Here is a 16,984-nt window from a genome sequence, read left to right as displayed (position 1 = left end):
TAAGCCTACTTGAAGTAATTCTATATTACCAAGCTCTAACCCCAGTCAGCTTCTGCTGCAGGAAGAGCTTGGTTGGCCCGGTATAATGCCTAGTGGAATCAGTGTTATTTCTTCAAAGTCCCCTCACCCATTCAATCTTGCATTACACAGGGCCAGCTCTGCCCTTCCTGCTGGAGAAACCGGCAACTGTTGATTCTTCATTATGAATAGTGAAGTGAGGGACTCGAACCTGAAACGCTTCCTTTAGTGAGTAATCCCCCTTGGAGAGTGGTAGAGAAACGGCTTGACTTGGTAGCGTGGCCGAGCGGTCTAAGGTGCTGGGTTAAGGCTCCAGTCTCTTCGGAGGCGTGGGCTCAAATCCCACCGCTGCCATGCTTTTTCCCTCTGTTTGTCATTTGTTCCCGAAATGCACTCAGCAACACAAGATTCCTTCCCGCAAACTAACCATATGCCCCTGAAGGCCACACGTGGAAAAGCAACACAAGGATTGATTTAGTCATATAAACAATGGTAAGAAAGACACACAAGACCTCCAAAACCATAAAAAGGTTAATTGACAGTTTCGAATGACTTACGCCTTTTGACTGCCAAAGGATTCAAACTCAGAACCCCCGGCACCTAATGCTTAGATATTTAACCTTTGAGCTATCGGTAGCACCTGCTGGTCAGGCAGGGCAAATCGCGGGAGCTAAGGGCCTGCATGGTCAAATTAAACAACTTTGGCAAATCAAGCATTTGATAGCAAAAGCCATCCTTTTCAGTGTGGTGTTTTTAATCTTGTTCACACTTTGGCACCATCTGGGCTCTGCTTGTGTGACTGTGGGAGATATCGGAAGCACAGCACCCAGCTTGGGTAGCGTGGCCGAGTGGTCTAAGGCGCTGGATTTAGGCTCCAGTCTCATTTGAGGCATGGGTTCAAATCCCACCGCTGCCATGTTTTGTTAAAGTAGACCAGTGTGCTTAGGAAGGCTTTTTTGTTCATTTGCTCTTTGTTAAAAACTAGTGTTCAATTGGTATTCTGTCGTCCTGGGAAACAAGACCCTTAGCAAGTCTCTAATCTCCTAAAGTGTTGCAGAAAGATACTTTAAGCCTACTTGAAGTAATTCTATATTACCAAGCTCTAACCCCAGTCAGCTTCTGCTGCAGGAAGAGCTTGGTTGGCCCGGTATAATGCCTAGTGGAATCAGTGTTATTTCTTCAAAGTCCCCTCACCCATTCAATCTTGCATTACACAGGGCCAGCTCTGCCCTTCCTGCTGGAGAAACCGGCAACTGTTGACTCTTCATTATGAATAGTGAAGTGAGGGACTCGAACCTGAAACGCTTCCTTTAGTGAGTAATCCCCCATGGAGAGTGGTGCAAAAACAGCATGACTTGGTAGCGTGGCCGAGCGGTCTAAGGTGCTGGATTAAGGCTCCAGTCTCTTCGGAGGCGTGGGTTCAAATCCCACCGCTGCCATGCTTTTTCCCTCTGTTTGTCATTTGTTCCCGAAATGCACTCAGCAACACAAGATTCCTTTCCGCAAACTAACCATATGCCCCTGAAGGCCACACGTGGAAAAGCAACACAAGGATTGATTTAGTCATATAAACAACGGTAAGAAAGACACACAAGACCTCCAAAAACATAAAAAGGTTAGTTGACAGTTTCGAATGACTTACGCCGTTTGACTGCCAAAGGATTCAAACTCAGAACCCCCGGCACCTAATGCTTAGATATTAAACCTTTGAGCTATCGGCAGCACCTGCTGGTCAGGCAGGGCAAATCGCGGGAGCTAAGGGCCTGCATGGTCAAATTAAACAACTTTGGCAAATCAAGCATTTGATAGCAAAAGCCATCCTTTTCAGTGTGGTGTTTTTAATCTTGTTCACACTTTGGCACCATCTGGGCTCTGCTTGTGTGACTGTGGGAGATATCGGAAGCACAGCACCCAGCTTGGGTAGCGTGGCCGAGCGGTCTAAGGCGCTGGATTTAGGCTCCAGTCTCATTTGAGGCGTGGGTTCAAATCCCACCGCTGCCATGTTTTGTTAAAGTAGACCAGTGTGCTTAGGAAGGCTTGTTTGTTCATTTGCTCTTTGTTAACAACTAGTGTTCAATTGGTATTCTGTCGTCCTGGGAAACAAGACCCTTAGCAAGTCTCTAATCTCCTAAAGTGTTGCAGAAAGATACTTTAAGCCTACTTGAAGTAATTCTATATTACCAAGCTCTAACCCCAGTCAGCTTCTGCTGCAGGAAGAGCTTGGTTGGCCCGGTATAATGCCTAGTGGAATCAGTGTTATTTCTTCAAAGTCCCCTCACCCATTCAATCTTGCATTACACAGGGCCAGCTCTGCCCTTCCTGCTGGAGAAACCGGCAACTGTTGACTCTTCATTATGAATAGTGAAGTGAGGGACTCGAACCTGAAATGCTTCCTTTAGTGAGTAATCCCCCTTGGAGAGTTGTGCAGAAACGGCTTGACTCAGTAGCGTGGCCGAGCGGTCTAAGGCGCTGGATTAAGGCTCCAGTCTCTTCGGAGGCGTGGGTTCAAATCCCACCGCTGCCATGCTTTTTCCCTCTGTTTGTCATTTGTTCCCGAAATGCACTCAGCAACACAAGATTCCTTCCCGCAAACTAACCATATGCCCCTGAAGGCCACACGTGGAAAAGCAACACAAGGATTAATTTAGTCATATAAACAACGGTAAGAAAGACACACAAGACCTCCGAAAACATAAAAAGGTTAATTGACGGTTTCGAATGACTTACGCCGTTTGACTGCCAAAGTATTCAAACTCAGAACCCCCGGCACCTAATGCTTAGATATTAAACCTTTGAGCTATCGGCAGCACCTGCTGGTCAGGCAGGGCAAATCGCGGGAGCTAAGGGCTTGCATGGTCAAATTAAACAACTTTGGCAAATCAAGCATTTGATAGCAAAAGCCATCCTTTTCAGTGTGGTGTTTTTAATCTTGTTCACACTTTGGCACCATCTGGGCTCTGCTTGTGTGACTGTGGGAGATATCGGAAGCACAGCACCCAGCTTGGGTAGCGTGGCCGAGCGGTCTAAGGCGCTGGATTTAGGCTCCAGTCTCATTTGAGGCGTGGGTTCAAATCCCACTGCTGCCATGTTTTGTTAAAGTAGACCAGTGTGCTTAGGAAGGCTTTTTTGTTCATTTGCTCTTTGTTAAAAACTAGTGTTCAATTGGTATTCTGTCGTCCTGGGAAACAAGACCCTTAGCAAGTCTCTAATCTCCTAAAGTGTTGCAGAAAGATACTTTAAGCCTACTTGAAGTAATTCTATATTACCAAGCTCTAACCCCAGTCAGCTTCTGCTGCAGGAAGAGCTTGGTTGGCCCGGTATAATGCCTAGTGGAATCAGTGTTATTTCTTCAAAGTCCCCTCACCCATTCAATCTTGCATTACACAGGGCCAGCTCTGCCCTTCCTGCTGGAGAAACCGGCAACTGTTGACTCTTCATTATGAATAGTGAAGTGAGGGACTCGAACCTGAAACGCTTCCTTTAGTGAGTAATCCCCCTTGGAGAGTTGTGCAGAAACGGCTTGACTCGGTAGCGTGGCCGAGCGGTCTAAGGCGCTGGATTAAGGCTCCAGTCTTTTCGGAGGCGTGTGTTCAAATCCCACCGCTGCCATGCTTTTTCCCTCTGTTTGTCATTTGTTCCCGAAATGCACTCAGCAACACAAGATTCCTTCCCGCAAACTAACCATATGCCCCTGAAGGCCACACGTGGAAAAGCAACACAAGGATTGATTTAGTCATATAAACAACAGTAAGAAAGACACACAAGACCTCCAAAAACATAAAAAGGTTAATTGACAGTTTCGAATGACTTACGCCGTTTGACTGCCAAAGGATTCAAACTCAGAACCCCCGGCACCTAATGCTTAGATATTAAACCTTTGAGCTATCGGCAGCACCTGCTGGTCAGGCAGGGCAAATCGCGGGAGCTAAGGGCCTGCATGGTCAAATTAAACAACTTTGGCAAATCAAGCATTTGATAGCAAAAGCCATCCTTTTCAGTGTGGTGTTTTTAATCTTGTTCACACTTTGGCACCATCTGGTCTCTGCTTGTGTGACTGTGGGAGATATCGGAAGCACAGCACCCAGCTTGGGTAGCGTGGCCGAGCGGTCTAAGGCGCTGGATTTAGGCTCCTGTCTCATTTGAGGCGTGGGTTCAAATCCCACCGCTGCCATGTTTTGTTAAAGTAGACCAGTGTGCTTAGGAAGGTTTGTTTGTTCATTTGCTCTTTGTTAAAAACTAGTGTTCAATTGGTATTCTGTCGTCCTGGGAAACAAGACCCTTAGCAAGTCTCTAATCTCCAAAAGTGTTGCAGAAAGATACTTTAAGCCTACTTGAAGTAATTCTATATTACCAAACTCTAACCCCAGTCAGCTTCTGCTGCAGGAAGAGCTTGGTTGGCCCGGTATAATGCCTAGTGGAATCAGTGTTATTTCTTCAAAGTCCCCTCACCCATTCAATCTTGCATTACACAGGGCCAGCTCTGCCCTTCCTGCTGGAGAAACCGGCAACTGTTGACTCTTCATTATGAATAGTGAAGTGAGGGACTCGAACCTGAAACGCTTCCTTTAGTGAGTAATCCCCCTTGGAGAGTTGTGCAGAAACGTCTTGACTCGGTAGCGTGGCCGAGCGGTCTAAGGCGCTGGATTAAGGCTCCAGTCTCTTCAGAGGCGTGGGTTCAAATCCCACCGCTGCCATGCTTTTTCCCTCTGTTTGTCATTTGTTCCCGAAATGCACTCAGCAACACAAGATTCCTTCCCGCAAACTAACCATATGCCCCTGAAGGCCACACGTGGAAAAGCAACACAAGGATTGATTTAGTCATATAAACAACGGTAAGAAAGACACACAAGACCTCCAAAAACATAAAAAGGTTAATTGACAGTTTCGAATGACTTACGCCTTTTGACTGCCAAAGGATTCAAACTCAGAACCCCCGGCACCTAATGCTTAGATATTTAACCTTTGAGCTATCGGTAGCACCTGCTGGTCAGGCAGGGCAAATCGCGGGAGCTAAGGGCCTGCATGGTCAAATTAAACAACTTTGGCAAATCAAGCATTTGATAGCAAAAGCCATCCTTTTCAGTGTGGTGTTTTTAATCTTGTTCACACTTTGGCACCATCTGGGCTCTGCTTGTGTGACTGTGGGAGATATCGGAAGCACAGCAACTAGCTTGGGTAGCGTGGCGGAGCGGTATAAGGCGCTGGATTTAGGCTCCAGTCTCATTTGAGGCGTGGGTTCAAATCCCACCACTGCCATGTTTTGTTAAAGTAGACCAGTGTGCTTAGGAAGGCTTTTTTGTTCATTTGCTCTTTGTTAAAAACTAGTGTTCAATTGGTATTCTGTCGTCCTGGGAAACAAGACCCTTAGCAAGTCTCTAATCTCCTAAAGTGTTGCAGAAAGATACTTTAAGCCTACTTGAAGTAATTCTATATTACCAAGCTCTAACCCCAGTCAGCTTCTGCTGCAGGAAGAGCTTGGTTGGCCCGGTATAATGCCTAGTGGAATCAGTGTTATTTCTTCAAAGTCCCCTCACCCATTCAATCTTGCATTACACAGGGCCAGCTCTGCCCTTCCTGCTGGAGAAACCGGCAACTGTTGACTCTTCATTATGAATAGTGAAGTGAGGGACTCGAACCTGAAACGCTTCCTTTAGTGAGTAATCCCCCTTGGAGAGTGGTGCAAAAACAGCATGACTTGGTTGCGTGGCCGAGCGGTCTAAGGTGCTGGATTAAGGCTCCAGTCTCTTTGGAGGCGTGGGTTCAAATCCCACCGCTGCCATGCTTTTTCCCTCTGTTTGTCATTTGTTCCCGAAATGCACTCAGCAACACAAGATTCCTTCCCGCAAACTAACCATATGCCCCTGAAGGCCACACGTGGAAAAGCAACACAAGGATTGATTTAGTCATATAAACAACGGTAAGAAAGACACACAAGACCTCCAAAAACATAAAAAGGTTAGTTGACAGTTTCGAATGACTTACGCCGTTTGACTGCCAAAGGATTCAAACTCAGAACCCCCGGCACCTAATGCTTAGATATTAAACCTTTGAGCTATCGGCAGCACCTGCTGGTCAGGCAGGGCAAATCGCGGGAGCTAAGGGCCTGCATGGTCAAATTAAACAACTTTGGCAAATCAAGCATTTGATAGCAAAAGCCATCCTTTTCAGTGTGGTGTTTTTAATCTTGTTCACACTTTGGCACCATCTGGGCTCTGCTTGTGTGACTGTGGGAGATATCGGAAGCACAGCACCCAGCTTGGGTAGCGTGGCCGAGCGGTCTAAGGCGCTGGATTTAGGCTCCAGTCTCATTTGAGGCGTGGGTTCAAATCCCACCGCTGCAATGTTTTGTTAAAGTAGACCAGTGTGCTTAGGAAGGCTTGTTTGTTCATTTGCTCTTTGTTAACAACTAGTGTTCAATTGGTATTCTGTCGTCCTGGGAAACAAGACCCTTAGCAAGTCTCTAATCTCCTAAAGTGTTGCAGAAAGATACTTTAAGCCTACTTGAAGTAATTCTATATTACCAAGCTCTAACCCCAGTCAGCTTCTGCTGCAGGAAGAGCTTGGTTGGCCCGGTATAATGCCTAGTGGAATCAGTGTTATTTCTTCAAAGTCCCCTCACCCATTCAATCTTGCATTACACAGGGCCAGCTCTGCCCTTCCTGCTGGAGAAACCGGCAACTGTTGACTCTTCATTATGAATAGTGAAGTGAGGGACTCGAACCTGAAACGCTTCCTTTAGTGAGTAATCCCCCTTGGAGAGTTGTGCAGAAACGGCTTGACTCGGTAGCGTGGCCGAGCGGTCTAAGGCGCTGGATTAAGGCTCCAGTCTCTTCGGAGGCGTGGGTTAAAATCCCACCGCTGCCATGCTTTTTCCCTCTGTTTGTCATTTGTTCCCGAAATGCACTCAGCAACACAAGATTCCTTCCCGCAAACTAACCATATGCCCCTGAAGGCCACACGTGGAAAAGCAACACAAGGATTGATTTAGTCATATAAACAACAGTAAGAAAGACACACAAGACCTCCAAAAACATAAAAAGGTTAATTGACAGTTTCGAATGACTTACGCCATTTGACTGCCAAAGGATTCAAACTCAGAACCCCCGGCACCTAATGCTTAGATATTAAACCTTTGAGCTATCGGCAGCACCTGCTGGCCAGGCAGGGCAAATCGCGGGAGCTAAGGGCCTGCATGGTCAAATTAAACAACTTTGGCAAATCAAGCATTTGATAGCAAAAGCCATCCTTTTCAGTGTGGTGTTTTTAATCTTGTTCACACTTTGGCACCATCTGGGCTCTGCTTGTGTGACTGTGGGAGATATCGGAAGCACAACACCCAGCTTGGGTAGCGTGGCCGAGCGGTCTAAGGCGCTGGATTAAGGCTCCAGTCTCATTTGAGGCGTGGGTTCAAATCCCACCGCTGCCATGTTTTGTTAAAGTAGACCAGTGTGCTTAGGAAGGCTTGTTTGTTCATTTGCTCTTTGTTAACAACTAGTGTTCAATTGGTATTCTGTCGTCCTGGGAAACAAGACCCTTAGCAAGTCTCTAATCTCCTAAAGTGTTGCAGAAAGATACTTTAAGCCTACTTGAAGTAATTCTATATTACCAAGCTCTAACCCCAGTCAGCTTCTGCTGCAGGAAGAGCTTGGTTGGCCCGGTATAATGCCTAGTGGAATCAGTGTTATTTCTTCAAAGTCCCCTCACCCATTCAATCTTGCATTACACAGGGCCAGCTCTGCCCTTCCTGCTGGAGAAACCGGCAACTGTTGACTCTTCATTATGAATAGTGAAGTGAGGGACTCGAACCTGAAACGCTTCCTTTAGTGAGTAATCCCCCTTGGAGAGTTGTGCAGAAACGGCTTGACTCAGTAGCGTGGCCGAGCGGTCTAAGGCGCTGGATTAAGGCTCCAGTCTCTTCGGAGGCGTGGGTTCAAATCCCACCGCTGCCATGCTTTTTCCCTCTGTTTGTCATTTGTTCCCGAAATGCACTCAGCAACACAAGATTCCTTCCCGCAAACTAACCATATGCCCCTGAAGGCCACACGTGGAAAAGCAACACAAGGATTAATTTACCGTATATTCCGGCGTATAAGACGACTTTTTAACCCCAAAAAATCTTCTTAAAAGTGGGGGGTCGTCTTATACGCCGGGTACTTACCAAGCCGGAGGTTCCCACGAAGCCACCAATCTCTCTAATCACTACGCGCCGGCTATTGAGGCCGAGCGCAGGGATGCCGTCATGTCCCGGCGCCCGGCTTTAATTGCCGGCGCGTAGTGATGAGGGAGCAGGGAAGCCGAGGTCTGAAGTGCCAGACCTCGGGCTTCCCGAGGTCTGGCACTTCAGACCTCGGCTTCCCTGCTCTCTAATCACTAGGCGCCGGCTATTGATGCCGAGCGCAGGGATGCCGTCATGTCCCGGCGCCCGGCATCAATTGCCGGCGCGTAGTGATGAGGGAGCAGGGAAGCCCGAGGTCTGGCACTTCAGACCTCGGCTTCCCTGCTCTCTAATCACTAGGCGCCGGCTATTGATGCCGAGCGCAGGGATGATGTCATGTCCCGGCGCCTAGTGATTAGAGAGCAGGGAAGCCGAGGTCTGAAGTGCCAGACCTCGGGCTCCCACAACTGGATGGAAGAAAGAAGACAGAAGATAAGGTAAGAGATAGGGAGAAAGGGGGGAGAAATATATATATATATATATATATATATATATATATACATACACACACACACACACACTGGTGTGTATATATATATATATACTGGTGTGTGTGTGTGTGTATATATATATATATATATACATATATATACATATATATACATATATATACACACTGGTGTGTGTATATATATATATATACATACGTGTGTGTGTGTGTATATATATATATATATATATATATATATATATATATATATACACATATACATATACATGTGTGTGTAAAGGCAGGGGTGTGTGGTGAGGGCAGTGTATAAATGTGTATGTATGGACAGGCATATGTGTAGATATATATATAGATATATATATTGTGTGTGTGTGTGTGTGTGTGTGTGTGTGTGTGTGTGTGTGTGTAAGGGCAGTGCATGTATGTATATGTCAGCAAATCAACCAGCAAATCACCGGTAAGGTACATCGATTGCCGTGATTGGCTGGTTGTTGTACGCTGGGTAGAGGGGTAGTCTTATACGGCGAGTATAGTCCAAACTCTATATTTGGACTGTAAAAGTTGGGGGTCGTCTTATACGCCCAGTCGTCTTATACGCCGGAATATACGGTAGTCATATAAACAACGGTAAGAAAGACACACAAGACCTCCGAAAACATAAAAAGGTTAATTGACGGTTTCGAATGACTTACGCCGTTTGACTGCCAAAGGATTCAAACTCAGAACCCCCGGCACCTAATGCTTAGATATTAAACCTTTGAGCTATCGGCAGCACCTGCTGGTCAGGCAGGGCAAATCGCGGGAGCTAAGGGCTTGCATGGTCAAATTAAACAACTTTGGCAAATCAAGCATTTGATAGCAAAAGCCATCCTTTTCAGTGTGGTGTTTTTAATCTTGTTCACACTTTGGCACCATCTGGGCTCTGCTTGTGTGACTGTGGGAGATATCGGAAGCGCAGCACCCAGCTTGGGTAGCGTGGCCGAGCGGTCTAAGGCGCTGGATTTAGGCTCCAGTCTCATTTGAGGCGTGGGTTAAAATCCCACTGCTGCCATGTTTTGTTAAAGTAGACCAGTGTGCTTAGGAAGGCTTGTTTGTTCATTTGCTCTTTGTTAAAAACTAGTGTTCAATTGGTATTCTGTCGTCCTGGGAAACAAGACCCTTAGCATGTCTCTAATCTTCTAAAGTGTTGCAGAAAGATACTTTAAGCCTACTTGAAGTAATTCTATATTACCAAGCTCTAACCCCAGTCAGCTTCTGCTGCAGGAAGAGCTTGGTTGGCCCGGTATAATGCCTAGTGGAATCAGTGTTATTTCTTCAAAGTCCCCTCACCCATTCAATCTTGCATTACACAGGGCCAGCTCTGCCCTTCCTGCTGGAGAAACCGGCAACTGTTGACTCTTCATTATGAATAGTGAAGTGAGGGACTCGAACCTGAAACGCTTCCTTTAGTGAGTAATCCCCCTTGGAGAGTGGTGCAGAAACAGCATGACTTGGTAGCGTGGCCGAGCGGACTAAGGCGCTGGATTAAGGCTCCAGTCTCTTCGGAGGCGTGGGTTCAAATCCCACCGCTGCCATGCTTTTTCTCTCTGTTTGTCATTTGTTCCCGAAATGCACTCAGCAACACAAGATTCCTTCCCGCAAACTAACCATATGCCCCTGAAGGCCACACGTGGAAAAGCAACACAAGGATTAATTTAGTCATATAAACAACGGTAAGAAAGACACACAAGACCTCCGAAAACATAAAAAGGTTAATTGACGGTTTCGAATAACTTACGCCGTTTGACTGCCAAAGGATTCAAACTCAGAACCCCCGGCACCTAATGCTTAGATATTAAACCTTTGAGCTATCGGCAGCACCTGCTGGTCAGGCAGGGCAAATCGCGGGAGCTAAGGGCCTGCATGGTCAAATTAAACAACTTTGGCAAATCAAGCATTTGATAGCAAAAGCCATCCTTTTCAGTGTGGTGTTTTTAATCTTGTTCACACTTTGGCACCATCTGGGCTCTGCTTGTGTGACTGTGGGAGATATCCGAAGCACAGCACCCATCTTGGCTAGCGTGGCCGAGCGGTCTAAGGCACTGGATTTAGGCTCCAGTCTCATTTGAGGTGTGGGTTCAAATCCCACCGCTGCCATGTTTTGTTAAAGTAGACCAGTGTGCTTAGGAAGGCTTGTTTGTTCATTTGCTCTTTGTTAATAACTAGTGTTCAATTGGTATTCAGTTGTCCTGGGAAACAAGACCCTTAGCAAGTCTCTAATCTCCTAAAGTGTTGCAGAAAGATACTTTAAGCCTGCTTGAAGTAATTCTATATTACCAAGCTCTAACCCCAGTCAGCTTCTGCTGCAGGAAGAGCTTGGTTGGCCCGGTATAATGCCTAGTGGAATCAGTGTTATTTCTTCAAAGTCCCCTCACCCATTCAATCTTGCATTACACAGGGCCAGCTCTGCCCTTCCTGCTGGAGAAACCGGCAACTGTTGACTCTTCATTATGAATAGTGAAGTGAGGGACTCGAACCTGAAACGCTTCCTTTAGTGAGTAATCCCCCTTGGAGAGTGGTGCAGAAACAGCTTGACTTGGTAGCGTGGCCGAGCGGTCTAAGGCGCTGGATTAAGGCTCCGTTCTCTTCGGAGGCATGGGTTCAAATCCCACGGCTGCCAGGCTTTTTCCCTCTGTTTGTCATTTGTTCCCGAAATGCACTCAGCAACACAAGGTTCCTTCCCGCAAACTAACCATATGCCCCTGAAGGCCACACGTGGAAAAGCAACACAAGGATTCATTTAGTCATATAAACAACGGTAAGAAAGACACACAAGACCTCCAAAAACATAAAAAGGTTAATTGACGGTTTCGAATGACTTACGCCGTTTGACTGCTAAAGGAATCAAACTCAGAACCCCCCAGAAATTAGGGTTCTGCTTGTGACGTAGAACGCTGCATGCGTCGCGTTATGCGTGCTGTGTAATACGCCTGCGGCTGGTGCCGACCGCTGGAGACGCATGAAGACGCTCGTTTTTCCCGGGTAATGGCGTAGCTGCCGAAATGGAAATCTAGCGGTTCTGAGTTCTGTTTCAGGAGAGCGGACTGCTTCAAAACAGTGGACCTAGCCTGGAGGACCAACCCGGTATTTGGCGTTTACTTACCTTTACAACCTTTACAACTCGGCTTATTTCCTGCATATTGTTACCTGCCTGGACGAAAGGAGCAGGACATATGGCGTTTTAATGCTGAACAGGAGACTTTGATGCAGAGATATACGGATATATTCCTCGATCATGATTATAACCACGACTTAACTCTGCTCTGCACCGTCCGGCAAGATGCAAGATAAGTGACGTTTCTAATATAAATATATCATTATTAGCTGAGATCCAAAGAAACTTTTGGAAGTAATAATATATTGTATAATATATTACTAACATACTGCACTACGCCATTACCTGGAGACATATATACCTACAATTATCCGGAGGCTTAAATTTATGAGGCCTCTGGAAATCTCACTGGAAATCTCACTGTTCATCATAGAATACTCTGTTTTCACTGAACTGTTGCAAATTTTTTATTATTTTGAAATACTCTCGGAATTAATATGAAATAATATGAATTAAAGTAAAACAAATTAAATAAAGGACGAGAGGTATAAATCTTAGGAGACTAAGGAATATATGAGGAGGGTGCTAAGAAGTTAAGGAAAGAAAGGAGAGAAAAGGGGAATAAAAGGAAGAAAAAAAAAGGGAGAAAACAAAGAAAAAAAAAACAAAAAAAACAAAAAAACAAAAAAAAAAAAAAAAAAAATAGGGGAGAAACACCATATAAGAAACCAACGGCTACAAACGGCTTTAGAATATTTATAATTAAAGCACTAAGATGCCACCAAAAAAAGATAAAGACAAAGACAGAGAAAGAGATAGAGAAAAAGACAGAAGATTGAGTCATGAAAAATCTAAAGTTCTAACTACATATTACTCTCCCAAATCGACTCTCACTACACCTATATCCAAACATCCCTCAAAAGACTCCCCGGACATATCAGTTGACTCCTCTCTTGACACCTATTCCGAACTGCCACAAACTGAATTAATTAATCCAATCAAGATCAACAATATAAGTGATTTATACTCTAAACTTACTATCGAGATGAAAACTAATACAATCTCTTTGAAACAAGATATTGCATCAATTTCAGAAAAACTTATCTCACAATCAAACTTAATCCAGGCACTGCAGGATGAATTAGAGAACCTTAGAATGGAGAATAGCGATTTTAGATCCAATTATCAAGCTATAGAAATGAAACTAACACTTTTGGAAGATAGATCTAGACGGAAAAATTTGCGGTTACGGGGGATACCCGAAGAAATCACTAATTTGGAGAAATACTTACAGGATCTTCTATCAACTTTTATTAAAGAAGACAGTCTAAGCCATTTCTTGCTGGAAAACTTTCATAGACTTCCTAAACCAAAAGATCTGGTCATCAGCACCCCAAGGGATGTAATAGTCCGTTTCAACAATTTATATATCAAGAATCTCTTCATCACACAATTTAATAAAAATTCATCACAAAGTGTGCAATATAAAGCTCTGAAACTTCTCCCTGATTTTTCAATTGCAACACGAAAATTTAGAAGTCAATTTTATGAGGGCACTAAGAAACTCCGCGACCTGAACATTAAATATAAATGGGGATCACCCCTTAAGTTGATTATATATAACGAGGGAGAAACGCTAGTATTTAATAAACCTCCAGAACTCGAAGATTTTCTACATTTTCCCAAAAGAAAAAAACCTTGGAGGGACGATGACGGCTGCTATTCCATTATGAATTGAACTTTTTATAGATAATTATTTATTTAATTTATTTATTTATCTATTTAATAATTTTTTTTTTTATTTTTTTTTTGAATTTAGGACGTTAGTTACTTTAAATTAAGAGAACTGCCACATTATCTGCCGATTCGCACATTCTTAGTTATAATTGCACGTATTAGGAACACATTTGGAAAAACCTGAGCTTTTTTATTTGATATTGATTTTCACTAGCTGATATATTATGAACTGAATTGTACGTAGATATACTTATTTAAACTATTTATAATATTTATTTTTATTATTATATATATATTTTTTTTTTATTTTATTTTTTTTTTTTAGGCCATTAATATTCTGGCCGCTATTAAAATCTGTATTGCAAGAAATTGGAAAACGGAACAAGTACCGTCATGGTCCCAAGTAATTACCCAATTAAATTATCAATGTAAAATGGAAAAACAATTTTATAGGATATATAGTAACATCCAAAACTATGAGGTAATCTGGCTTCCTTGGCAAAATATGATCCGGGAGACTGACTTAATATAACTGAGACTCCTTCTATTTTCTTTACCCTGGCAATTTATTATTATTAATTTTACTATTAGTAAATTAATGATGTTCCCTCTTCCTCCCTCCTGCAACTCTGATTATAATATAATAATATAATATTATAATATTAGATTACGATAACTTCAATTTACTGTCATTTGTATGAGTATGTTGTATGTTAGATATCTTTTCTATTTCCTCTTGTAATATTTTTACTCTTGAGATATAGAAATGGAAGATTATGTTTGGTTATATGTTTGTAATGGTCAAATTTTATATGTCATAAAACTTTAAAAAAAAAACAAAAAAAATAACTCAGAACCCCCGGCACCTAATGCTTAGATATTAAACCTTTGAGCTGTCGGCAGCACCTGTTGGTCAGGCAGGGCAAATCGCGGGAGCTAAGGGCCTGCATGGTCAAATTAAACAACTTTGGCAAATCAAGCATTTGATAGCAAAAGCCATCCTTTTCAGTGTGGTGTTTTTAATCTTGTTCACACTTTGGCACCATCTGGGCTCTGCTTGTGTGACTGTGGGAGATATCGGAAGCACAGCATCCAGCTTGGGTAGCGTGGCCGAGCGGTCTAAGGCGCTGGATTTAGGCTCCAGTCTCATTTGAGGCGTGGGTTCAAATCCCACCGCTGCCATGTTTTGTTAAAGTAGACCAGTGTGCTTAGGAAGGCTTTTTTGTTCATTTGCTCTTTGTTAAAAACTAGTGTTCAATTGGTATTCTGTCGTCCTGGGAAACAAGACCCTTAGCAAGTCTCTAATCTCCTAAAGTGTTGCAGAAAGATACTTTAAGCCTACTTGAAGTAATTCTATATTACCAAGCTCTAACCCCAGTCAGCTTCTGCTGCAGGAAGAGCTTGGTTGGCCCGGTATAATGCCTAGTGGAATCAGTGTTATTTCTTCAAAGTCCCCTCACCCATTCAATCTTGCATTACACAGGGCCAGCTCTGCCCTTCCTGCTGGAGAAACCGGCAACTGTTGACTCTTCATTATGAATAGTGAAGTGAGGGACTCGAACCTGAAACGCTTCCTTTAGTGAGTAATCCCCCTTGGAGAGTGGTGCAGAAACGGCATGATTTGGTAGCGTGGCCGAGCGGTCTAAGGCGCTGCATTAAGGCTCCAGTCTCTTCGGAGGCGTGGGTTCAAATCCCACCGCTGCCATGCTTTTTCCCTCTGTTTGTCATTTGTTCCCGAAATGCACTCAGCAACACAAGATTCCTTCCCGCAAACTAACCATATGCCCCTGAAGGCCACACGTGGAAAAGCAACACAAGGATTGATTTAGTCATATAAACAACAGTAAGAAAGACACACAAGACCTCCAAAAACATAAAAAGATTAATTGACTGTTTCGAATGACTTACGCCGTTTGACTGCCAAAGGATTCAAACTCAGAACCCCCGGCACCTAATGCTTAGATATTAAACCTTTGAGATATCGGCAGCACCTGCTGGTCAGGCAGGGCAAATCGCGGGAGCTAAGGGCCTGCATGGTCAAATTAAACAACTTTGGCAAATCAAGCATTTGATAGCAAAAGCCATCCTTTTCAGTGTGGTGTTTTTAATCTTGTTCACACTTTGGCACCATCTGGGCTCTGCTTGTGTGACTGTGGGAGATATCGGAAGCACAGCACCCAGCTTGGGTAGCGTCGCCGAGCGGTCTAAGGTGCTGGATTCAGGCTCCGGTCTCATTTGAGGCGTGGGTTCAAATCCCACCACTTCAATGTTTTGTTAAAGTAGACCAGTGTGCTTAGGAAGGCTTGTTTGTTCATTTGCTCTTTGTTAAAAACTAGTGTTCAATTGGTATTCTGTCGTCCTGGGAAACAAGACCCTTAGCAAGTCTCTAATCTCCTAAAGTGTTGCAGAAAGATACTTTAAGCCTACTTGAAGTAATTCTATATTACCAAGCTCTAACCCCAGTCAGCTTCTGCTGCAGGAAGAGCTTGGTTGGCCCGGTATAATTCCTAGTGGAATCAGTGTTATTTCTTCAAAGTCCCCTCACCCATTCAATCTTGCATTACACAGGGCCAGCTCTGCCCTTCCTGCTGGAGAAACCGGCAACTGTTGACTCTTCATTATGAATAGTGAAGTGAGGGACTCGAACCTGAAACGCTTCCTTTAGTAAGTAATCCCCCTTGGAGAGTTGTGCAGAAACAGCTTGACTTGGTAGCGTGGCCGAGCGGTCTAAGGCGCTGGATTAAGGCTTCAGTCTCTTCGGAGGGGTGGGTTCAAATCCCACCGCTGCCATGCTTTTTCCCGCTGTTTGTCATTAGTTCCCGAAATGCACTCAGCAACACAAGATTCCTTCCCGCAAACTAACCATATGACCCTGAAGGCCACACGTGGAAAAGCAACACAAGGATTGATTTAGTCATATAAACAACGGTAAGAAAGACACACAAGACCTCCAAAAACATAAAAAGGTTAATTGACAGTTTCGAATGACTTACGCCTTTTGACTGCCAAAGGATTCAAACTCAGAACCCCCGGCACCTAATGCTTAGATATCAAACCTTTGAGCTATCGGCAGCACCTGCTGGTCAGGCAGGGCAAATCGCGGGAGCTAAGGGCCTGCATGGTCAAATTAAACAACTTTGGCAAATCAAGCATTTGATAGCAAAAGCCATCCTTTTCAGTGTGGTGTTTTTAATCTTGTTCACACTTTGGCACCATCTGGGCTCTGCTTGTGTGACTGTGGGAGATATCAGAAGCATGGCACCCAGCTTGGGTAGCGTGGCCGAGCGGTCAAAGGCGCTGGATTTAATCTCCAGTCTCATTTGAGGTGTGGGTTCAAATCCCACTGCTGTCATGTTTTGTTAAAGTAGACCGGTGTGCTTAGGAAGGCTCGTTTGTTCATTTGCTCTTTGTTAATAACTAGTGTTCAATTGGTATTCTGTCGTCCTGGGAAACAAGACCCTTAGCAAGT

The 16,984-nt window shown here is 44.3% G+C and overlaps 22 non-coding genes across 22 annotated transcripts; all 22 read left to right on the top strand.

Annotated features, from left to right (window-relative positions):
- Positions 1–290: 290 nt before the first annotated feature.
- On the top strand, positions 291–372 carry TRNAL-AAG (transfer RNA leucine (anticodon AAG)). Its single transcript has one exon. It is a non-coding gene; the product is annotated as a tRNA-Leu (tRNA).
- Positions 373–852: 480 nt separating this feature from the next.
- TRNAL-UAG (transfer RNA leucine (anticodon UAG)) lies at positions 853–934 on the top strand. Its single transcript has one exon. It is a non-coding gene; the product is annotated as a tRNA-Leu (tRNA).
- Positions 935–1,375: 441 nt separating this feature from the next.
- TRNAL-AAG (transfer RNA leucine (anticodon AAG)) lies at positions 1,376–1,457 on the top strand. Its single transcript has one exon. It is a non-coding gene; the product is annotated as a tRNA-Leu (tRNA).
- Positions 1,458–1,937: 480 nt separating this feature from the next.
- On the top strand, positions 1,938–2,019 carry TRNAL-UAG (transfer RNA leucine (anticodon UAG)). Its single transcript has one exon. It is a non-coding gene; the product is annotated as a tRNA-Leu (tRNA).
- A 441-nt stretch (positions 2,020–2,460) lies between these two features.
- On the top strand, positions 2,461–2,542 carry TRNAL-AAG (transfer RNA leucine (anticodon AAG)). Its single transcript has one exon. It is a non-coding gene; the product is annotated as a tRNA-Leu (tRNA).
- A 480-nt stretch (positions 2,543–3,022) lies between these two features.
- Positions 3,023–3,104, top strand: TRNAL-UAG (transfer RNA leucine (anticodon UAG)). Its single transcript has one exon. It is a non-coding gene; the product is annotated as a tRNA-Leu (tRNA).
- A 441-nt stretch (positions 3,105–3,545) lies between these two features.
- Positions 3,546–3,627, top strand: TRNAL-AAG (transfer RNA leucine (anticodon AAG)). The gene has a single exon. It is a non-coding gene; the product is annotated as a tRNA-Leu (tRNA).
- Positions 3,628–4,107: 480 nt separating this feature from the next.
- On the top strand, positions 4,108–4,189 carry TRNAL-UAG (transfer RNA leucine (anticodon UAG)). Its single transcript has one exon. It is a non-coding gene; the product is annotated as a tRNA-Leu (tRNA).
- Positions 4,190–4,630: 441 nt separating this feature from the next.
- On the top strand, positions 4,631–4,712 carry TRNAL-AAG (transfer RNA leucine (anticodon AAG)). Its single transcript has one exon. It is a non-coding gene; the product is annotated as a tRNA-Leu (tRNA).
- A 480-nt stretch (positions 4,713–5,192) lies between these two features.
- On the top strand, positions 5,193–5,274 carry TRNAL-UAG (transfer RNA leucine (anticodon UAG)). Its single transcript has one exon. It is a non-coding gene; the product is annotated as a tRNA-Leu (tRNA).
- Positions 5,275–5,715: 441 nt separating this feature from the next.
- On the top strand, positions 5,716–5,797 carry TRNAL-AAG (transfer RNA leucine (anticodon AAG)). Its single transcript has one exon. It is a non-coding gene; the product is annotated as a tRNA-Leu (tRNA).
- A 480-nt stretch (positions 5,798–6,277) lies between these two features.
- TRNAL-UAG (transfer RNA leucine (anticodon UAG)) lies at positions 6,278–6,359 on the top strand. Its single transcript has one exon. It is a non-coding gene; the product is annotated as a tRNA-Leu (tRNA).
- A 441-nt stretch (positions 6,360–6,800) lies between these two features.
- TRNAL-AAG (transfer RNA leucine (anticodon AAG)) lies at positions 6,801–6,882 on the top strand. The gene has a single exon. It is a non-coding gene; the product is annotated as a tRNA-Leu (tRNA).
- Positions 6,883–7,362: 480 nt separating this feature from the next.
- TRNAL-AAG (transfer RNA leucine (anticodon AAG)) lies at positions 7,363–7,444 on the top strand. The gene has a single exon. It is a non-coding gene; the product is annotated as a tRNA-Leu (tRNA).
- A 441-nt stretch (positions 7,445–7,885) lies between these two features.
- TRNAL-AAG (transfer RNA leucine (anticodon AAG)) lies at positions 7,886–7,967 on the top strand. Its single transcript has one exon. It is a non-coding gene; the product is annotated as a tRNA-Leu (tRNA).
- A 1,686-nt stretch (positions 7,968–9,653) lies between these two features.
- TRNAL-UAG (transfer RNA leucine (anticodon UAG)) lies at positions 9,654–9,735 on the top strand. Its single transcript has one exon. It is a non-coding gene; the product is annotated as a tRNA-Leu (tRNA).
- A 441-nt stretch (positions 9,736–10,176) lies between these two features.
- Positions 10,177–10,258, top strand: TRNAL-AAG (transfer RNA leucine (anticodon AAG)). Its single transcript has one exon. It is a non-coding gene; the product is annotated as a tRNA-Leu (tRNA).
- Positions 10,259–10,737: 479 nt separating this feature from the next.
- On the top strand, positions 10,738–10,820 carry TRNAL-UAG (transfer RNA leucine (anticodon UAG)). Its single transcript has one exon. It is a non-coding gene; the product is annotated as a tRNA-Leu (tRNA).
- Positions 10,821–14,615: 3,795 nt separating this feature from the next.
- On the top strand, positions 14,616–14,697 carry TRNAL-UAG (transfer RNA leucine (anticodon UAG)). The gene has a single exon. It is a non-coding gene; the product is annotated as a tRNA-Leu (tRNA).
- Positions 14,698–15,138: 441 nt separating this feature from the next.
- Positions 15,139–15,220, top strand: TRNAL-AAG (transfer RNA leucine (anticodon AAG)). The gene has a single exon. It is a non-coding gene; the product is annotated as a tRNA-Leu (tRNA).
- A 1,003-nt stretch (positions 15,221–16,223) lies between these two features.
- TRNAL-AAG (transfer RNA leucine (anticodon AAG)) lies at positions 16,224–16,305 on the top strand. Its single transcript has one exon. It is a non-coding gene; the product is annotated as a tRNA-Leu (tRNA).
- Positions 16,306–16,785: 480 nt separating this feature from the next.
- Positions 16,786–16,867, top strand: TRNAL-UAA (transfer RNA leucine (anticodon UAA)). Its single transcript has one exon. It is a non-coding gene; the product is annotated as a tRNA-Leu (tRNA).
- The last annotated feature ends 117 nt before the right edge of the window (positions 16,868–16,984 follow it).

The sequence above is a fragment of the Spea bombifrons genome, chromosome 4 (genome assembly GCF_027358695.1).
Source record: "Spea bombifrons isolate aSpeBom1 chromosome 4, aSpeBom1.2.pri, whole genome shotgun sequence".
NCBI lineage: Eukaryota > Metazoa > Chordata > Amphibia > Anura > Pelobatidae > Spea > Spea bombifrons.
The sequence above is the reverse complement of the archived record's forward strand: the minus strand, read 5'-3'. Positions and strand labels throughout refer to the sequence as shown.